Source organism: Cibotium barometz, chromosome 64 (assembly GCF_041138505.1).
Source record: "Cibotium barometz isolate CiBa-2024 chromosome 64, ASM4113850v1, whole genome shotgun sequence".
NCBI classification, from domain to species: domain Eukaryota; kingdom Viridiplantae; phylum Streptophyta; class Polypodiopsida; order Cyatheales; family Cibotiaceae; genus Cibotium; species Cibotium barometz.
The window spans coordinates 18,950,111-18,973,393 of NC_141109.1; the positions used below are offsets into that span (position 1 = coordinate 18,950,111).

The 23,283-nt window shown below is 43.0% G+C and overlaps 1 protein-coding gene across 3 annotated transcripts in view; it reads right to left on the bottom strand.

Annotated features, from left to right (window-relative positions):
• LOC147603409 (uncharacterized) overlaps nucleotides 1-15,701 on the bottom strand; it is a 41,531-nt gene extending 25,830 nt beyond the window's left edge. The window contains exons 1-4 of one of the 3 annotated variants that reach the window (XM_086796919.1): nucleotides 15,455-15,701; nucleotides 15,305-15,367; nucleotides 15,078-15,194; nucleotides 14,919-14,978 (exon numbers count right to left, since the gene is read on the bottom strand). The gene's annotated coding sequence lies outside the window, so the exon portion shown is untranslated. The remainder of the gene's footprint in view (nucleotides 1-14,918; nucleotides 14,979-15,077; nucleotides 15,195-15,304; nucleotides 15,368-15,454) is intronic. The other 2 variants (XM_086796918.1, XM_086796917.1) reach the window with 2 other exon arrangements.
• Nucleotides 15,702-23,283: the final 7,582 nt, after the last annotated feature.

A 23,283-nucleotide genomic window follows, 5' to 3' on the forward strand; every position in this document is an offset into this window, starting at 1 on the left:
CTGGCTGTATGCAGAAACGCAGCCTACTGGTGGTGGCATGCGCAGCTTGAGAGAAGCAGAAGCGCAGCCTGAGAGAAGTAGAAGCGCTGGTCGTTTTCTCTTTTTTCTACGAAGGATGGTGGAGGAGCACGCCGATGGTGGATGATCCACGCTTGAGGAAGGAGTCTTTTTTTAATAGAAATAAAAGTGAAGTTACAACTCAAGATTTCCACGCATGCATGTGGGGGGCTAGTGTGGGTAGGTGACCATGCCCACCCCCACACTCACTTAAAAGTGGGGCTCCCCACCTTGGCCCCTAAGTGGGTGCCCAAAGGGGGTGCCCACTTTTAAATAAACGTGAACACCTAACCTTATAAATTAAAGGGTTAGAATTTAAAACATTAAAACAACAAGTGCGACATACTTACCACCTGTTCACATGCACTAGAACTCGTCAGAATACAGGGCTGACTTCACGACTCACTGGCAGGCGTCGCCGCTCAGTAAGTAACACGTCAGGCATGCAAACACACAAATACATGTCATGCGAAAACAGTTTCAAACATGCAAAATATGTGTGCATGTGCAAAAAGTAACATGGACATATCTCCCGTTCATGGAACATGTACAAAATATCTGTCGGCACAAAACTGGCACGACATAAAAACATAAAAACCTGGTCTTCCTATGGAGTGACAGTCCCATAGGTAAGACACAGTTCCAGGCACGAGCTTCCCTATGGTGTGACAGTCCCATAGGCAAAACACGGCACGAATACTGGCTCTTCCATGGCGTGACAGTCCCATGGGTCGAACACAGTCCAGGTCATACACGGGTGGCACTGGTCTGGCTCCCGTCCATACGACACCATCCTGCTAACACACGGGTGGCACCAGTCTGGCTCCCGTCCATGTCAGCAAAATACTGGCCTCTTCACACGAGACACTGGCCTGGCCTCAAGTGAACGAGACGCAAAAACTGGAGATGGACCAAATGGTCGGCCAATTGGTGACATCCCCCCGGGCTTCTAAAGAGTTGACCTCAACTGAAAAGCCTCAAGATATGCCTGCAACAATTGCGGATAATCTGCAAAATAATCTTCATTTACCCACTTGGCATCAATAGGCAAATAATTCTTAAACTTCACAAGGTATCTCCTAGAAAGCTTTCCTGCAGGTAGCTTTCTCTCCTTGTGAAAAACAATCTGTTCTGGCTGGAGGATCTCCTCAAGCTCTTCAATCTCTGGCGGATCTTCTGTGTGACAGGCTCATCAGGATCTGGCCCCACATATTTCCGAAATAGACTCACATGAAAAGCATTGTGAATCTTCCAATGACTAGGTAAAGCAAGCCTGTAGGACACTTCATTGATCTTGTGAATCACCTTGAAGGGTCCATAATAGCGAGGAGAAAGCTTAGGATATGATCCTTCTCGTCCTGGCCTCTTCCGAAGCCTAGCCTTCTCAAATTTCAGCAATACCCAATCACCTTCTTTGACTTCCATGTCCCTTCTATGCTTGTCAGCAGCCATTTTATGCTTATCCTGAGATCTTGCAATGGCTGTCCGCACCTGACCAAAGGCAACATCCAAGTCACGAACATATTCATCAGCTGCAAATATCTCATCCTTGGTACGAAGGATGGGTGGCAAGACCACTCTGCCATAAATAATCTCAAACGGAGCCTTTCCTGTGGAAGCATGGATTGTATTGTTGTAGGCAAACTCAACAAGTGGAAGATACTTCTCCCATGCACTCTTTTGATCTGCCACATAACACTTCAACAAATCCAATACGGCCGAATTTGCAGCTTCACTTTGGCCATCCGTTTGGGGATGATAAGCTGATGAAAACTCAAGTTTAGTACCCATATTATCAAACAAAGCCCTCCAAAATAGGCTTGTAGTCCTGAGATCTCTATCCCCAACAATGGATTTAGGCATACCATGATGCTTGAAAATATTAGCAAGAAAAAGCTTTACCATATGATCAGCTTTGATGGTTTTCTTGACGGGCAAGAAATGAGCTTGCTTGCTAAACCTGTCCACAATAGTCCAAATAGCATCATTCCCATGCTGGGATCTAGGCAAATCCATAATAAAATCCATCGTGATACTTTCCCAAGGTTGCGAGGGAATAGGCAATGGCTGAAGCAAACCTGGAGGCTTTTGCCAATCAAATTTCACCTTTTGGCAAGTAATACATGCACGCACATAAGCCTCAATGTCTTTACGCATGCTTGGCCAAAAGAAATACCTCTGAATCATGCGAGTAGTAGGCATAATACCTCTATGACCAGCATAAGGTGGAGCGTGACATTCGTCCATAACCTTTGGACGCAAATCCTTCACCACACATAGGCAATTATCCTTCATAAGATAACCCTCGTTGATAACATAAGAGACATGTGAATGACCAGCCATCAAATCAGTCCATATATGGCAAAAATCAGCATCCAAATGATACAAATCTCTCATAGCAGATAGATCTCCATGAGAGGCCACTAAGACTGCAGCAACATAAGGCCTCCTAGATAGTGCATCGGCCACCACATTTTTCTTTCCTGGAGTATGCACAATCTGAAAATGAAACATGGAAAGAAAATTTGCCATTCTCATCTGCTTCTCTGAAAGCTTGGTTTGAGATAGAAAGTATCTCAAGCTTTGATGATCTGTCTTGACTACAAATTCAGCCCCAAGAAGGTAGTGTTTCCAAATCTTTAAGGCGTGAATTACAGCCAAGAGCTCTTTCTCATAGATATCCATATGAAGCTCAACATCATGCAAACGACGGCTCTCGTATGCAATTGCATGCCCTTCTTGATTTAGGACAGCTCCTATGCAATCACCACAAGCATCACATTCAACCACGAATGACTTGTGCAAGTCAGGAACAATCAATACTGGACCACATATGATCGCATGCTTGAGCTGCAAGAAAGCATCCTGTTCCTTTGAAGTCCATTTGAAAACAGTTTTCTTCTTCGTGAGATCATGTAGAGGAGTGGCAATCATGGCGAAATGCCTTATGAAACGCCTGTAATATGAACATAATCCCAGAAAGCTACGTACTTGATGTACGTTTTGCAATTCGGGCCAATTCCGAATAGTCTCTATCTTTGCAGGATCCATTGTAACTCCATCTTTAGATACAATATGTCCCAAATAATGAATCTCTGAAAGGAAAAACTCACTTTTCTTGGCATTGACGAAAAGTTTATGCTTCCGCAACTCTTCGAACACTGTGACCAAATGAGTTCTGTGTTCCTGCTCATTCTTGGAGAAAACCAAGATATCATCAAAGAAGACTCCTGTAAACTTGCGATGGGGTCGGAATATCCTATCCATCATACGATTAAAAGTAGCAGGAGCATTGGTGAGACCAAAAGGCATTACCAAGAATTCATATAATCCGAAGGCTGTCCTAAATGCAGTCTTATGGACATCTTGTGGCACCACGCGTATCTGGTGATAACCACTCTTCAAATCAAGTTTGCTAAAGCAAGCCGAACCATCAAGTTTATCCAAGATATCATCAATACGTGGAATAGGAAATCTGTTCTTGATGGTAAGCTTGTTCAAAGCTCTATAGTCCACACACATACGGAATGATCCGTCCTTCTTTTGAACAAGAAGCACAGGAGAGCAGTAAGGTGAGGAACTGGGCTGAACCAAACCTTTCTCTAAAAGCTCGTTTACCTGCTTCATAATTTCTTCTTGTTGTGCAGCACTCACTCGGTATGCGGGTTTGTTAGGTGGAGAACTACCTGGCACAAGATCTATACGGTGATCTTCGGGCCTTTGGGGAGGTAATTCACCTGGCAATGAGTCAGCAAAACAGTCGTTGAATGCATTAAGAAAATTCAGCCTATCATTAGACATAGCATCCACATTTTGATGATTTGGCACAAGACTATCACGCACAAAAACCAAGTACGCTAAAAGACTCTTTTTCATTGCTTTATTAATTTGGATGTGTGATACAACTGGGATGGAATCCCCTTCTTTGCCAGCATCAATAAAATGCATGCGGCCTTTATGCATAAAAGAAATCATATTGGACTTGTAGTCTTTGCGAGGCTCAAGCCTATGGTGCCACGGCTTGCCCAACAATACATCACATCCATTCAGTGGAGCAACTAGGAAATGCTCATTATCAAGGTAGCCCTGGATATGGATACGCAACTTCCCAATCAAAGGGGTAACCTGCACCTCTTTACCAATAAATGCAGCTTCGGCTTCAATCTGAGGTCCCATGTTTTCAACCTCAATACCCAATGCAGCTGCCATTTGCATAGAGATGAAATTGTCAGTTGCACACTCATCAAACATGAAAAGTGCGGGCTGATCCTTGATTTGTCCCCAAGCCTTGCAAACCATTCTCTCTTTAGCATCATGACTTGTATTACCTTGCACATCAGGAACTGCATGAACATTTGCTTTGGTGTGCTTGTCCTCGTGCTTTGATTTGCGATCTGGGCATTGCCGAAACATGTGGTCTTTGCTACCACAAGAAAAGCATTTTCCATCCTTAGCATATTGCTCTCTTTGCTCCGGGGTTAGTCCAAATTTGTTCTTCCTTGGGCCCTGTTCTTTAGATGTGTTATTTTCAGCTTTACCACCCTTGTAAGGCTCCCGGAAGTTCTTTTTAGGTGGTTGTCCACCCTTTTGCTGATATGGGACAGCCTTGTCCTTCCCCTTGGAACCTCCTTGATCTTGCTTGATCTTGAGTACCAATTGCTCCGTAGCAAGAGCAGAAGCTGTGAGTTGTTGCAACGTATGTTTCGGGTGCAATTCAATACCCGATCTATAAGCTGGTTGCAGTCCAGAACGAAACTTCCTCTTTCTTTCATCCTCGGTGATTAGCATGAAGGGAGTCACTTCCAGCAACACTTTCTAGAATTTGTTAACATACTGTTGCACACTCTCATTATCTTTTTGTTCCAACCTGTCCCACTTTTGAGTGACAGTTTGCTCTGCATTGGGAGGCAAGAACTGAGCATAAAATCTATCTTTGAATTCCTTCCAAGTAGAGATGGGATCCTTGGTGATCTTTTCAGTGATCCACCAATGAGCAGCAGTCCCTTTCAAAAACATGCTAGCATGGCGCACCTTTGACTTTTCTGTGAAGTCCTCATCGCTAAAAGCAATGTCGAACTGTGCCACAAATGCTAACACCTTAGAAGCATCATGTTCACCATGAAAAACATCAAATTTGACAGATTTATCACCTGCTTTGAATTCCTTGAGCTTCCTGGCATGATTCTCATGGTCTTCTCTTTTTCTTTTCCCCTTATCCAACGGGGTAGCCCTATCTGCATGGGCTCCATGGGCCGTCATAGAAGCTTCATGGGGCACGGTGGCATGTGCTCCACGAACTCGAAACTCAGATGCATGTGACTTACCTGCATATGGCATTGTCTCTCCATGAGACAACTCAGAAGGCAAAATTTTTCTGGAAGTAGACCTGTCACCATGAGATACATATCTTGCATGCATGTGACTTTCGTGCCCTCCATGAGCACTGGCATACATATATCTGTCAGGCTTAGTGCCTTGGGGAGAGGATGCATGTCGAGAGGTGGCAGTCACCTCTTCCTTTTGCATAAAAGATTTCAGCCTTTGGGATGCGGGATCTCCATGCTTCAAACAAGGTGGATTTCTGAATTTCAGCTCTCCGTCATCCCCCTCTTTGATATCACCTTTGCGAAGGAGATAGGCAAGTGCCAACTCCCTTGGTTTCTTGCCCACTTCGCGAGCCATTGATTCGAAAGTTACATCAACCATAGCATCAGCCTTCCTGGCTTCAATAGCACTTTGCAGATGTGGATCTTCATGCAAGAACTTTAACTCTTGCTCTTGAGCCTGCAAAAGTTTTCTCATATGTTCCATTTCAGCCCTCATAGCATCGGGCTCTTGTTCAAGCATAACTTGGAGACAGTTGACCCTTGGATTCACTATCCATAACCCTTTCAAGGGGCTTGTGTCTTCCTCGCAGGGCATCAGACCCACGAGAAGCACTAGATGGACCCCTCGAATTTGGCACTTCCAAAGGGTTGCCTTGGCTGTCCATTGTGTTCAAAGTTTGCTAAAAACGGGATGTCCAGTACACAGGTTCGTTTCCCCACTAGGAAGAGGGAAACAACCGTGCTCTGATACCAATGAAACCGATCCCGTCAAGTGGGAAAGACTCCGTTGGACACCCACACGCTTAATAGCACAACTTTAAAACCACAAATATGAAATGGACAACTTAAAACAACTTGAAATTTAAATGAAATGAAATGGAAAGATGGACACCAGCACTGGGGCCAGAACGGACCGACCCCCCCCTCAATATATGATATATTTATTGGGAGTATTTAATAAATACAATGCTCCATGGGTTCCAAGAACCAGATAATGTCCATGTACATATGAAAACAGTACCAAACAAGTAGGCTCGAATTTCGATGTAGAAGCTCGAAGCAGAACGACCACTAGTGTGGTCCAATCGCTACGGTTCTGTGCTTTCACTGGACTCCGCGGAGAGCACCTCACTGGTGTTCCGAGACCACGCACAAACAGGCGCTCTCGTACTAACGCCTGGCTCTCCCGATCTCAGCACCTTTGGACCGAGGTTCGCCAATATAGCTTGGACAACCCGGCACCGAACGGGTGTTGGCCGAGCGGGATGAATCCTTTATCAGATTTAAACATAAAATACTTTACTCAAATCTGAAAATCACTTACTTGTAGATGGTTGATAGAAGACCAATACTTGTGGTGTTTGCATAGAATATGAAGCCACCCTTGTTGAAGAAAGAGTTGCCTCGTGTAGAACTAACAAGACAAGCACCACCACGAAGAGTACAGCCGCCTGCTGTGAGAGAAGAAGTATCCACTTGCAAGAAGGATAGAGACCTGGCTGCTGTGTGGAGGAGCAACCTGCTATGAAGAAAGATGCCGCCTGGCTACAACAAGTGCAGCCACCTTATAGAAGGCACAGCCTCCTGTATGGAGAAGGGATCGCCTGCTTGGGAGGAGGAGTAGGCGCCTGCAGGAGAAGAAGAGTAAACCACTGAAGTTGGTCACACAGTCGCCTGCAGAAAGAAGGCAGCGTAGCCTTGTTATGAGGGTGGAGCTGGTGCAGTCGTTTGCTGGAAGTGGGCACACATCCACCTGCAAGGGGCAGCGCAGCCTTGCTAGAGATGAAACACACAGCCTGTAGAGTAGGCAGCCGTCAGCCTTATGGTGCAGTCGCCTGTATAAAGGATGGAGCGCAGCCTAAAGAGAAAGGCCGCCTGTGTTGCTGCTGATGGACACTGCCTGCTGGCTGTATGCAGAAACGCAGCCTACTGGTGGTGGCATGCGCAGCTTGAGAGTAGCAGAAGCGCAGCCTGAGAGAAGTAGAAGCGCTGGTCGTTTTCTCTTTTTTCTACGAAGGATGGTGGAGGAGCACGCCGATGGTGATGATCCACGCTTGAGGAAGGAGTCTTTTTTTAATAGAAATAAAAGTGAAGTTACAACTCAAGATTTCCACGCATGCATGTGGGGGGCTAGTGTGGGTAGGTGACCATGCCCACCCCCACACTCACTTAAAAGTGGGGCTCCCCACCTTGGCCCCTAAGTGGGTGCCCAAAGGGGGTGCCCACTTTTAAATAAATGTGAACACCTAACCTTATAAATTAAAGGGTTAGAATTTAAAACATTAAAACAACAAGTGCGACATACTTACCACCTGTTCACATGCACTAGAACTCGTCAGAATACAGGGCAGACTTCACGACTCACTGGCAGGCGTCCCCGCTCAGTAAGTAACACGTCAGGCATGCAAACACACAAATACATGTCATGCGAAAACAGTTTCAAACATGCAAAATATGTGTGCATGTGCAAAAAGTAACATGGATATATCTCCCGTTCATGGAACATGTACAAAATATCTGTCGGCACAAAACTGGCACGACATAAAAACATAAAAACCTGGTCTTCCTATGGAGTGACAGTCCCATAGGTAAGACACAGTTCCAGGCACGAGTTTCCCTATGGTGTGACAGTCCCATAGGCAAAACACGGCACGAATACTAGCTCTTCCATGGCGTGACAGTCCCATGGGTCGAACACAGTCCAGGTCATACACGGGTGGCACTGGTCTGGCTCCCGTCCATACGACACCATCCTGCTAACACACGGGTGGCACCAGTCCATGTCAGCAAAATACTGGCCTCTTCACACGAGACACTGACCTGGCCTCAAGTGAACGAGACGCAAAAACTGGAGATGGACCAAATGGTCGGCCAATTGGTGACATTAACTATTAATACTTTTAAACAAGATGAAATGGCACAAAACCAAACAAGATAGCAATGCTGAAATTTGAATGAAATTGCAATAGGGCCAAAAAGAGCCGACTCCTCGGGTAATATGATTGTACTACCAAGGATTCCACAAGATACAAGCTTCATGGACATCACATGCTAGATTTCCAATGACATTCATGCGATGAAAACACTTAGCAAACATGATTTGTCGAAGTCAGAGTTGATTCCACAGCTTTTGTCACACTTCCCAATCCCTTATGACTTGCCACAGGTAGCTATGCTTCACTGGCATCCGTACACAAGCATGTGTGTGTAAGACCTAGACATAGGAGACCTTAATTGTCAAGCTTGTTGATGTAGAGTAGGTCAAGTGAGCCTGGAGAAGCTCTTACCAGTGTATTTGCAAAAATTTGTAAGTGTAAATCAGCTTTAGGTCAAATTATCGAGCATGTGTGTGTAAGACCTAGACATAGGAGACCTTAATGGTCAAGCTCACTGATGTAGAGTAGGTTAAGTGAGCCTAGAGAAGCTCTTACCAGTGTATTTGCAGAAATTTGTAAGTGTAAATCGGCTTTAGGTCAAATTATTGGTAACAAAAATGCTCAAAAGCATTTTTAGCAAGTACATATCAAAATATTAGCAGGTGCAAAGGACTCCCAAGGACTGGGCAACATTGAAGTACTCATTTGCCACCTAATCCAAGGGTTGGAGAACCAAGAACCCATAACAAAAAGTATGTGTATGATTGGTTATATGCTGAAAATTACCACTTCTACCTCCTCATGAAAAATGCACCAATTATCCCGAGAGAGAGAGAGAGAGAGAGAGAGAGCCTTTCTATACATGGAGTAGGTGGCCCAATACTTGAAGCTGAGGTGGCCATTGGAGCACCTCAATTCCACACCTCTCCAATAAGTGGAGAGGATGCCCATTAAGTTGTTCACACTCTTTTAATAAAAAGGATGCCTGTTTGAAGAAAACCTAACCAAGATGGATGGCAATACTACTTTGTCAAACATGATCTCAAATGGGGCCTTTCCTATAGAAGCATACACTGTGTTGTTGCATGCATATTGTCACGTGCATCCTGCACTTGGATGACACGAAGACATATCTATAGGTGGCCCAATACTTGAAGCTAAGGTGGCCATTGGACCACCTCGGTTCCACACCTCTCCAATAAGTGGAGAGGATGCCCATTAAGTTGTTCACACTCTTTTAATAAAAAGGATGCCTGTTTGAAGAAAACCTGACCAAGATGGGTGGCAATACTACTTTGTCAAACATGATCTCAAATGGAGCCTTTCCTATAGAAGCATACATTGTGTTGTTGCATGCATATTGTCATGTGCATCCCGCACTTGGATGACACGAAGACATCTCTGTACAGAAGGTGCAAGACCTGGGGTGGAAAACTGGTCCCATGTGAGCCCAATCTAGGACGAGTCAACCAGGGTAAATACCCATAGCATATATTCAGTCCATTCAGCTCATATTTCACCAAGTGCTGAAGCTGATCAAAGGGCCAGGACAGCCAAGGATAAGCTAACGCAGAAGGGGTGAAAGATTGAAGGTCAAGGGCAGAGTTGCATGCATATTGTCACGTGCATCCCGCACTTGGATGACACGAAGACATATCTGTACACAGAAGGTGCAAGACCTGGGGTGGAAAACTAGTCCCATGTGAGCCCAATCCGAGACAAGTCAGCCAGGGTAAATACCCATAGCATATATTCAATCCATTCATCTCATATTTCACCAAGTGCTGAAGCTGATCAAAGGGCCAGGACAGCCAAGGATAAGCTAACGCAGAAGGGGTGAAGGATTGAAGGTCAAGGGCAAAGGATTCTCCTCAGCCAAGGAGGTTCAAGTAATAAAAGCAAATACACCATTCGTGGTGGGGGCCCTACAAAGGGTATTCGGGACCCAATACTCTCTCCTCTCTCTCTCTCTCTACATTCAATTTTGTGCGTTAATTTTCGTCGCAACGACAAGTGTGCTGTTTTTCTGAGCATTGAGGTTACCGATCTCCCCCGAAGCTTCCACAAGTTACAGTGGTATCAGAGCCTACTTCAAGTGTAAAGATTCAACAAGAAACCAGAAATTTTTTCTCGCTCGTGTGATTGGTTTTCAGACTCCAATAGACTACCCCTTTCGGAGTGACTCCTATCCCTCAAAGGACAGTTGGTTTTCAACCTCCGGAAGTCTCTCGCACACATAGTGAATGGTTAGATTGTGCTCCGGAAAGGAAGTGTGTTTTCTTGTTATGGCGAGCTTCGACGACGAGAGAGACGAAGAACCTTGGGACCAAAGTGCACCAGGCAGCCCAGCTAGGGTGGCATCAGGCATGAGTGTTACAGTGATGTTCCAACAGACAGATAATGTGAGTAATCACAGACCAGAGTACCAAGTTGGAAGAGCAGAAGGCACAGATACTGGCTCCGGACGAGCGCACCCATTCTCCAACGTCGCGTTTTCGATCTCCTCCTTCCTCTCCTTTTATATCCCAGATTCCAGATCCTCTACACAGGGACCCTCTCGACGGGTCACGACCGCAGCCGAGTTCCATGCTTGAGTTGCTGATGCGTGCATTGAAGATCCGACAACCGAAGATGAAGCCATGCGACGTGTGGAACATGAGCATTACCTTGCTGCTTTGGACGCCAGATTGACACCAACAGCTTCCTCAAATCAACAGCTTACATAAAAATACATACCATTGGTAAAAATACATAAAATCTCAGAAATTTCAGCCACCTACATAAAATTTCAATCCACGTCCACATTGACATATAAAACTTTCGAAATAGAGAGAGAGAGAGAGAGAGAGAGAGAGAGAGAGAGAGAGAGAGACTTGAAGGAGAGAGAGGCTAAGAGCTCAATGCACGGTCCACAGATGGTGGGCTAAGGCTGAGAGAGAGAGAGAGAGAGAGAGAGAGAGAGAGAGAGAGAGAGAGTTATGTTGCTGCCTTGGGGGCCTGAGCAAGGGTGGGTGGGGGAAGGTGGGCGGGCCAGCATATTGCCAACCGTACTGGGCGCCAGTGGCGAACAAAGAGAGCGGCTACACATAGAGGCGCGAAGCGAACAGGAGCGGTGAGGGCAGAGGCGAACTGAGGCGGCGATGAGCAAGGGGCAGCCTAGAGAGAAGGCGGCGGCGACAGTAGCGAAGAGAGAGAGAGTGCGACTGTAGAGGAGAGAGCATGGCGGCTGGCCCTTACCGGAAGGTTGAGGTCATACGGCCTCCAGAGTCCAGACGCAAGACGCAGGCACGCCGCACAAAAGGACAAAACGGTGAAACGTTTATCGTAGGCGAAACTCCCCAAAAAAAAACGTACGGATCCCCGTACGGTGGGATGTACGGTACGGATTGGATCCGTACATACGTTTTGATCCTACCTTGTCCAATATCATACCAGATACACAGAACCATTGACACCATTCCAGAGGCAGACTCACAGTGTGGACTAGCACTGTTTTATGTGCAAGACAATGCACACCTGACCTTGGACACATGTGCAAGACAATGCACACCTGACCTCGGACGACTGGAGTGGGACCTTGGTTGACTTGTCCCGGATTGGGCTCACATGGGACCAGTTTTCCACCCCAGGTCCTGCACCTTCCGTACACATATGTCTACGTGGCATCCAAGTGCGGGATGCAAGATAGGCATACCTTTGCAGGTCATTGCTCTCTCAGGCCAGGAGGATACAAATTGCCTCATTTATTCTATCATGCCTGGTGGAAGATTGAGGAGATCATCCCAAATACTCGGCTTAGTCCAGTGAGGATTGTTGGTCGCTCGGGGAAGCACTGGTTCATTGACCCTTCTCCTCAGATAGTGACTCATGGCTCTTGGTGTTTGTGGCTATATGGTGGCAGTCCTATCAGATATCTTCAAAAGTGGGATCCAAGCAAGGTAGGATCAAAACGTACGTACGGATCCAATCCGTACCGTATGGAGATCCGTACGTTTTTTTTTTTTTGGATTTCGCCTACGGTAAACGTTTCGCCATTTTGTTGTGTTTTGTTCTAAACTTTGTGCCTTCTGTTCTTGCGTTTGCGTCTGGAGGCCGTACGACCTCAACCTTCCGTATGTATTTTTACCAATGGTACGTATTTTTACGTACCAAACAACGTACAGTACGTACGGATCCGTACAGTACATAACGTTTGGTACCACCTTGATACTAGATGCCAGACCACTGTGTAGACAGGTAGGGTTTGCATATAGGAAAGGGGCCAATCCATAGGGCTACCCCAGGGACAAATATATGGGCATGGGGGAGGTGTAGAACCACCCCCATAGGGGGCCAAGAAGGCCTTGGCTGTGCCCACTAGCCATGGACAGGCAGCCGACAGGATACCTAGCCCCTAGAGGGCTGTAGGCCAAGTGTGGGGCAGCCCACACAGGCTGCCCAACAGCCAGAATCAGAGGCGCATGGTGGCTAGCACCTATTGGTGTGATGCGCAAGCTTTTTTAGCATTAAATGCTATTTATTCAGGTCGTGAGGCTTATTATAGACAACCGACCATACCCATAGCATATATTCAGTCCATTCATCTCATATTTCACCAAGTGTTGAAGCTGATCAAAGGGCCAGGACTGCCAAGGATAAGCTAACGCAGAAGGGGTGAAGGATTGAAGGTCAGGGGCAGAGGATTCTCCTCAACCAAGAAGGTTCAAGTTCAGTTACCGAACCACGAGATTACTCTTGGATCACAAGATTACTCCAAATCCAAGGGAAACAATAAATTGTCACTGACCTCACTATCATAGTCCTCTTGCCCAATCTGAATCACAAGATCCAGGCCAAGGTTTCACCTGAAGTGTAGGCAATGCCATACTCCTATGCACTTCTAATGTATTTCAATAGCTACATTCTTACCATGCAGCTTACCTTCCAATGGTTCTCCCAAAGCTTATTTGAGAACCTACTCAACACACCAACTGCATAGTTGATGTCGAACTATGTGTTGCAACAGAAGATGAGACTCCCCGTAAGTCACATGCACTATTTAACATATCCACCAACTGAGAAGAGTCTTCTACAGACAACTTTGCATCAACCTCCATGGGGGTGCCAACTAACTTGCACTCAAGCATGCCAAATGCTATCAATATCTCCTCGGTAAACGTCAGCCAATAGATGAAAATGCAATCCGGGTATTGCCAAACTCCAAGCTCCTGAATCTTCATCACCTTTGCCATGAGTGCATTATTGACATTTTCTCCTCCTCTATGCCCTTTGAACGGCATACTTCAAGCAGCGCATCATCGATGATCGAGTGGATTCTTGTTATTTACCCACTTGAACAATGGCTTCGATCTTCATGGTTTCACAAGTCCATCGTGTTTATCCTCACATTCCACTTCTGGAACTGGTGCAACTAACCCTTTCACCTTTAAAGAGGAAGCCTGCAAGTCTACATTTGGTGGTTGTGTGGCAGTGATATTCTCATTGTTAGCTAAAGTGAAGGGAAGGAAGCTTCTCCTCCACCTAATAGGATTGTTCCAAGAACACCACATCACGACTAACCACAATCTTTCTGCCTCAAGATCATAGAGTCTGTAACTCTTTGAATCCATATTGCACCCCAAAAAGATACACTTGAGGCATTTTGAAACCCACTTGGCCTTGTTTTAGTCTCTTGTATACATAAAACAACCACTTCCAAAAAAATCTAAAATATCTTCATCACCTTTGCCATGAGTGCATTATTGACATTTTCTCCTCCTCTATGCCCTTTGAACGGCATACTTCAAGCAGCGCATCATCGATGATCGAGTGGATTCTTGTTATTTACCCACTTGAACAATGGCTTCGATCTTCATGGTTTCACAAGTCCATCGTGTTTATCCTCACATTCCACTTCTGGAACTGGTGCAACTAACCCTTTCACCTTTAAAGAGGAAGCCTGCAAGTCTACATTTGGTGGTTGTGTGGCAGTGATATTCTCATTGTTAGCTAAAGTGAAGGGAAGGAAGCTTCTCCTCCACCTAATAGGATTGTTCCAAGAACACCACATCACGACTAACCACAATCTTTCTGCCTCAAGATCATAGAGTCTGTAACTCTTTGAATCCATATTGCACCCCAAAAAGATACACTTGAGGCATTTTGAAACCCACTTGGCCTTGTTTTAGTCTCTTGTATACATAAAACAACCACTTCCAAAAAAATCTAAAATATGAAGCCGAAGGTTTCTTACTAGACGGACTAGTTGGAGAGTCATCCCCTTGTTTACTTTGATGGAACTCATTTTAGGAATGTGCACTATAGTATTGACACGCTCAACCTAGAAGGTATTTAATAATAATTCCTTCTCCTTGAGCATACTTTGAGCCATCTCCACAACACTGCAGCATCAACATACTGCAATGACATTTTGCTCGGGTGTATGAGCTGTAGTCAAATGTTGCTTGATCCCTTGCTTCTTGCAGTAGACTATAAGTTCCAATAAAGTGAACACTACATCACGATGATGAATTCGAAACTTCTTCACCTTCTTTCTTGTGTCATTCTCAACCATTAATAGCTATTTTTAAACTTTACCAAAAATATGCCCACAACTCCATGTTATAGCCACCCAAAGCTGTGGTTGGCATCTTCTAGATTCGCTGTTAATTTTATGCACCTTGTGACTCGCTCAATTAAGTGAAGCTAGTGTGGACCCTGAGCAGCTAACCTGTAATAACTTTATGACCGATATTAGATGAAAATGCTAACTTTATGAGATGAAAAATCAAAACCCTGAAAAGTATAACAAAGGGTAAAGGGAGCAGTAGAATGGTACCTTAATGAAGGAGAAAAGACCAATTCAGTTCTTCACAGATTCGAGAAGCACAAATGTTGCTACTCATCTTTGAGAAGATAGTGATGACTGCATCATTCCCTATGGACGGTGCGGTGCCTGCAGGTGAAGAAATGCAACTCCATTATGAGTCCATGGTGACAACTCATCTCAAAAAGCGTACAACCGCCAGTTCTAGAGGACACCAGATCAAGCTTCTGGGTATTTACATGAATCCACGTAGGCTCTCGAACCGGATTGCCTTTTCCGTGGCGCCAGTACACATTCCCAACCTGCGGCCATACATAATACATGTGAGCACTCGTTGGGTTGGGGCAAAACTACGCATATGCTTTAAAGGCCCAATATATATTTATTACCTCTTTCTTCTAATCAATCACTCCGATGTGAGCAAAAGGATCCATGGAGAATGAAGACATGCAACGCTCAGTACCCAATCGTCGGCGACCGTGTCCCCCTGTAAGCTACTCTCGATAAGGAGAGCCAGTACCGGTATACCCTACGCCATCATCATATCTTTCAATTGAACCTTTAACAACCTTGGGGTAACCGTTGGCGCTCCGGTTGAAAATTCAAATCCGTTCTAGAGGAAATGTGCCTCCAGCCCCAAGCCTATGACTATTATGACTTAGTGTTCATTATGACATGGCAAGGGCCTTTAATGAGCTCCCCACAACACACTCCTCGTGTCTAAATGGCACGGTGCCTTGAAAAGCACTATTCACGGAAAACCCGCAAATAGTGACAAAATGAAACTGCAAACATTTGGGGTTCACTTGTAAATGTAAAATTTACAATTTTTGTAAAATTGCAAAAGTAGTGAATCTACTTGATACTAGATAACTTCAAGGTTTTAGTTATTAAAAAAAAATTTTGAAGGTTTTGAATGGTATCATTTTTTAAGAGGTTTTCTAAGGTGATATTAGAAGGTTTAAAGGTGCCAATCAAATATGGACAAGTGGCCCAGTCCCAGTAGGTAGATTTATTTTGGAAAAATTTAGATTTGGAATTTTGGCTGCCTGCCATGTGGTAGTGGTAGGTGAACGGCGCTGGGGCAATCTCAATGCTCATTTAAGTGGGCAGCTGGAGCAGTGGACTCGTGGAGCCTGGAGGCTGGGCGGCCGTTACTATATATAACCACTTATTACCAACTACATCCCCCCACAACAAGTGGGTGCTGGGAGTAAGCGGCCATGATATTCTGCATGGTGAGCATATGACTGGTTTCCTTTTCACTGTTTGCATTGAGTCCTCACTCCAGTTTTGCATGTTTGAAGTCGAGGCTCGAGCAGCTTTGGAAGGGTTTCATCTGGCGACTGAATCGGCTCCTCTGCTGGCGGCTAAATCCTTCTGTGTTGGCGGCTGAATCGGCTCCTGAGTCCTCCACTCGCTCATGAGGAAGCCACAGCCGGGCACTACAGTGATGCAATCATTCTCCTTCATCTGCGCTTGTTGTGTCTGCTTTTGTTGCGTTTGCTATTGTTACAAGTGAGTTTTATTCGATCGATCACATTTGCTTGCTATTCTTACGTTCTTTCGTGAGTGTTTATGGCCTGTGGTTTGTACGGACTTGTAGGGTTTCTTGTGGTTTGTACGGTTTTCTTGTGGTTTGTACGATTTTTGGGCTCCTTTCACTGGTTCATGAGGGAGCCGCATCCGAGCACAACAGTGATGCAATCGTTCCTCTCATTCGTCTGTGCTTGTTGCGTCTGCTTTTGTTACGTTCATTCGTCAGTAAAGTTTCAATTTATCTGTGAACGTTGTAGGGTTTCGATTAATCTGCGTAGTATTCCTCTGGTTTTTACGATTATTATTGTTTGCAATATATTATTTGTATCTGTTGTTTTGGCATATAAAGTTTTCAAGTTTAGTTTTCGATGTGAAAAGGTTTTGTGGTCTTGTATCATTGAAGTCAAAGGTTTTTTCTTGAGAATATTAAAATTTATAATTTTAAAATCTTAAAAATTGTTTTTTTTTTGCAAGTGTAAAGTTAGAAGGTTTTTTGGTGCAAATCAATTTTGGTTTTTCAGGAACACTGTTTAAGAGGCATTTCAAGTGGGATCTACGGCGGACGTGGGCGGAAAGGCCACAGCCATTGGATTAAGATTTTTAAAAAAGTAAACTAGGGCGTCGTCTTGCATGTGGGATCGACGATGGAGGTGGGCAGGAAGCGCACAGCCATCAGATTAAGATTTCAAAAAAAGTAAACTAGGGCGCCGCCCTGCATGTGAGATCGACGGTGGAGGTGGGCGAGAAGTACACAGCCATCGGATCCAAGTTCAAAAAAAGTAAACTTGGGAAGCCATGACAGGACGGTGGAGGTGGAAGCTTCTTGGGCACAACCATCACTCAAACCTAGGGAGCAAGTAAACTAGGGCACATGCTGCATTCAATGGCCAAGGACCAGTAACCCAGAGGAGCGTTCCAGCCCACGTTCAACATCGTCTACGCCTCCCGTTTGGTCTAGAACAATTCCATAAGTACCCTCTTACCACAAGTACCCCTTCTTCCTCTTCCTCTTTGCAGCCCGTTCTTGTGATTTTACAAATAAATCTGTGATTTTACAAATAAATCTCTAGTTTTTAAAGTTAACATTCACTTAATTTTGAGTGTAAAAGGTTTTGAATGTGTGTGTGTGTGTGTGTGTGTGTGTGTGTGTGTGAGAGAGAGAGAGAGAGAGGGAAAGAGAGAGAAAGAGAGAGAGATGTTTGCATCTTTGTTTTTCTTCCTTTGGAAACCCTGTTTTTCTTCCTTAGAAACCCTTTGCCTATTGCATGCATACATTATTGCCATGCTGGGGTTCACTTATTGCCATGCTTAATGCCTTATTTCCATCTTGCAATAAGGTATGCATGCAATACCTTATTGCCATGTGATCGTGTATGCATGACGCACTTAAAGCTTCAGCCTAGTTTATTGCACAGACCTAGTTTATCCCTAGTTTACTACATAGACCTAGTTTGAAAAAGGTTTTGAATATGTGTAAAAGGTTTTGCATGCCTTATTGCCATGCTTAATGCATTATTGCCATGAAAGTATTTTAGTAATATGTGATCATGTATGCATGACACACTTATAGCTTCAGCCTAGTTTATTACACAGACCTAGTTTATCCCTAATTTACTACACAGACCTAGTTTGAAAAAGGTTTTGAATGTGTGTAAAAGGTTTTTCATGCCTTATTGCCATGTAGGTGTTTTAGTAATATGTGATTGTGTATGCATGACACACTTATAGCTTTAGCCTAGTTTACTCCATAGAACTAGCTTATTCCTAGTTCACTACACAGACCTAGTTTGAAAAAGATTTTTATTTAGTACATTTTCCTAGCTCTATAGGTCCTAGTTTAACCCTTGTGCACTAGATATGCATAGTTTATCCAAACCCTAGCTTACACATTGTTTACTAATGTATCCTTGGTTCATTTTACTTCAATGAAAGCAAGTCATGATATAGTAGTCCTTGTAGTCTTTCTTTTTGCTAAAAGTATGTGGCACCAATTTGTGTATGTTACTTCTTTATATTGATGGTTCTTTGGTACTCATTGCTATTAGATGGCACCTATGAACCCTCCTTTATGAGGAGATTATTCTTCCTTTTGGGAAACTTGCTTGGCAATGTCAAGTCTCAGATACGTGTCCTAGATGAAACACAAACTATTGTAAGAGAGTTCACATGATTCGCCACTTGAAAGCTGACCATGGCTTAGAGGTGGATATCCCACTTCAAAAGACAGGATGCCCCTTGGGTGGTGGAATCCAAGGAGCTTCAAAGAGTGTTGCAAAGCAATCACAGACAAGGTTTCTAGATGAACAACGTAATTTCAAATCAACATGAAAAACAATGACTTTTGACCAAAGATGCTTGGGAAAAGAAAGCTCCATCCAACTTGTCCAAGAGAGCCTATAACATGCAAAAGGAAGCATTTATCGAGGGGTTTGTTGCCAAGGGCATGGAACAATACATGGCGAACAAGGAGAAACGCATTGAAGGGATTGAATGGCGCATTAAAGAGGGATATTCCACACATGTGAGATTTTCTCTTGTCCTATTAACCTTAATCGTGATATATATATATATATATATATATATATATATATATATATATATATATATATATATATATTCTTAAGCTCTCATTTTGCATCGTGTAGTAGCGAGACAAAAAAGAAATAAAAGAAAGTGATGATTGTGACAATGATGATGGTGAAGAGACTCCTCAACGGATGGAAAATCTTGATGAGGACGCATTGACAAGTGACAAGGATGAAAATGGAAAAGAGTTTCTTCCTCCGATATGCAAGAAATGAATTTTTGATATTTTCAGCTTGTTTGTTGTTTGTTTTCTTTACTTTCATAACATGCACCCAATCCATTTTCCTCCCTCTAGAAGGAAATCTTTAATGAGGCGAACCATGAGCATGTGGCTCCATCTCAAGTAAAGAAGCGGCGAAAGTGTGTTGTTTTTTCTCATTTGAAGGTAAGAGATGGATGTGCTAGTTGGTGAGAGGACTTCTTTGTAAACATGGTACTAACCTTAAATTGTATTTGCCATTAAACTTTGTAATCTTCCAATTCAAAAGACTCGATCAAAGAAAAATGTTCAAATCCATGATAGTGAAGGCTCCTCACATGGAAACAAAAATATTGATGAGGAAGCATCGATGAGAAATGTGGATTCCAAGGGAAAATGCTCCCTTACAATGGTATGAAAATACTACTCTTCAACCTTTGTACTATTTTATTTCTTGTTTTCCTTACACTAATATACATAAATATGCATTGTTTCTTGTTTCCTCGCTTTAGGGGAAAATTGTCAATGAGGAGGCTCATGTGGTGCTCTCTAAAAAAAGTAAGAAACGAAAGAAGGTAAGAGGTGGAAGATGTCTCTTTGTACACAATTTAAGAGTAGGCTTTATTTTACATACTTTGGCTCCTTATGTCAATTATTGTTTGTTTGAACTTGAAGGGGATGGCTTGTAATGTAAATGCATCTCATGTTGATATTAGCTCTCCGAGTGAGAGTAAGCCTTCAAATGTAATAATAACAATATCCACTAGTGAGATTAAGACGTACAATGTCTTGGGCATGGTAAAAGATCTAAGTGCGGTCTACGAAAGATATGCTTTCTTTAACTCTGTGGCTTAAATCTTGAATTGTCTTAACATATGCATGGTTTCAATCTTGATATGCATGGTTTCAATCTTGATATGTTTGTTTATTACATTTGATTTTTGGTTATGTAGACTTCAACACGGAGAAACTATTCACTTACACTCTACACGACGATGGGGATTCATTGCTGAGGTGGATGCACAACTAGCCAAGTCTATTATGCATGTGGAAGCATCTACTCGCGTGCTTAACCTATTTGCCATATCGATAAATTTTTTAATTATAAAATAGAGCTTTTTGATTTGCAGTTCAAAGATGCTTAAAGCAGCGTGTTGTTGTAGGTGGATAGAAAGAACCCTACCTGTGGATGCTCTTGAGAAGGTTTCATTCGTGGATAGATTGTGGTATGAATATGTGGCTTCACGATGCCCAAACAGCAATACTTCATTACAAAATTTCTTTGGACATATTGATATGAGCAAGCATGTGTTCTTGTTTCTGTCTCTAGTACATAGGTAAAGTCAATAGTTTACTCACATTTAAGCATGTGTTCTTGTTTTTGTCATTAGTAGACAAAGCGCTTAAACTTCATGGTTTTCAGGCACCATTGGACTCTTTTTGTGGTCTATAATTGCCACATGATGAAGATGAGAGGCTTGTCATCGAGAAAAAATATTCTCCTGCCACCTAGACTCAATGCATGTAGGGAATTCAAGCGAGTATGTTTCCATTGTGCAACGGTAAGACAAGAGGTTTATTTTGAAGTTCATGAATCCATAATGCATGGGTAAATTCTAACTAACATTTTATATCCATATATTATTAGAGTTCTTGAGTCACTTTCTTCAAGTTGCACACATGGACCATTACAAGAGTATCTTGCATGCCCATCCACCACTGGTTGAGTTGAAGTGTATAGAGGTATGTCAAAAATAATTTTGGCTTTCAATATTGTGTCCTTTATATAGCATGATATATAGCATTTTTTGGATTGGATCAATTGAGACATATGTCGATAAACATAGTAGTGCCAAAACAACTAAATGCAATTGATTGGGGATTTTATATAATAGCATTTATCAAGAAACTAATTGATTGATGGGAGCCTTATAGATACACCTCCAAAGCATTGGGTATGCGCACGTTTATTAAAAAGCTTCCATATGCAATCTCTTGCTATGTATGTGCTTAATGTGATTTTGGTGTTCTAAACTCTAACATTGTTTTTTTTCTTGTGTAGCTATCAAAGAAGTGGTTCAACCATGGATATGTCATGAAGTTGAAGGATGAATTCAGTTCTTGGCTCAACCATGTATTGCAGGAGCATCTACCCTTAATATCGTGACCTTCTTAGTTTGCTATGTTAGTTTTTTGGGCACTAGATTTGCAGACTTAGTCGATGGAAGGCTTATACCATTTTATGATATATGACATTGTATGTCTCCACAATAGTGAAGATAAGTCTTATTTTGGGATTTCATAGTTGGTACAAAATTACATTTCGAGATAAGTTGTACACTTCTTGAAAAGCTACACTTCCATGGAATGCCAAGACTTTTGCTTGTAGAGATTTTGTATTAGACGAGTTCAACACACGTGTCAATGCAGTAGAGATTTTGTATTAGACGAGTTCAACACACGTGTCAATGTAGTAGTTATTTTTGGTTTACTCCTTGGTTATTACTTTATGTAAAACTATGCTTTTTATCGATGCGAGGCTACTTGTAAACCTCATTGGCTTTAGGCAAATTCAAAGGTAAAGTCCATTGTCACTTACACTATAAATAATACTTGAGACTTCCATTTGTACTTCCACTTGTCCTAGTTTTTGCTCAGTCCTAGTTTATGTGGAAACACTTACCAATGAGAGAGATTATACATACATCCAATGCTACGCAAATAATGAAAAAAAAGACACTACTTGCCACCATTTCATAACATTAGTTTCCTCATATAGCTTTCACCAAAACATTTCAACCATTCCATTCCATTCCACATGATATATATCAGGTGTACAATAGCATAAGTCTAACGCGTGATGCATATATCTTTTCAAGGACTTGTCCACTTGGAAGAGTCAAAGAAAAGTGTCTCTCCTCATTCTTACAATCACCATATAAACAAGACATGGTCTTACATTGCAAGCTTTGTAATCCATCACATAATAACACATCCTTGTTTATGAGGATGCCTTCAATACCGATGGGAGCATGTCTTTCAGTTAAAGGCAATAAACCATGGCAAGTGTGACAAGAAAGGGAAGAAAGGGGGTCTACCATCAATGTTTTTGTGCAGCAATGTGGGCACCAAATACGTGGTCTTTTATCAAAGCGAACACGATGTCTACCACGTTGATGTTTTCTTCTCAATACATGAGCTCGCTTGTTGGGGGCCACAATTCAGCTTCCTCAAATGTGGGCACCAAATACGTGGTCTTTTATCAAAGCGAACACGATGTCTACCACGTTGATGTTTTCTTCTCAATACATGAGCTCGCTTGTTGGGGGCCACAATTCAGCTTCCTCAAATGAAGTTGGAATGATATTGGAAGGCTCTCTTGGTCCATGGCCAAGCCTAGTTGTCATCACATGTGCTTGAATTTGATGAACACTCCCTCTTGTAGGCATGTCAATCTCCTTTGGCTTGATAAGATTTGTAAGGTACTCCTTTGAAATTTGTAGCTATGTCAAGCATAATTCTTTTTCTGTAGAGTCCTTTGTGTCCAATTCTTCCTCTTTCTGACTTAAAATTCTTCTAAATTCTTCAATGCAGAGATGAATGTCTTCACTTCTGTTGGCCTCTTTCATGTCCATCCGATTGCAAGGGCTAGAAGAAGTCTCACAAATGTTGTGATCCATAGAAACCATTCCCAAGGTGCGTGCATTGTCAATAATGGGAAGAAAGTTGTATAACTCGGGAAAGTGATACCTCATTATCAATCTTATGCCATACATGCTTGCAGTCACTTGTCCAATCAGGGCAATCTTATGCCATACATGCTTGCAGTCACTTGTCCAATCAGGGCAATCACAATAATTATGTTGCATACTCACGTGATACCATTGGCTTGAA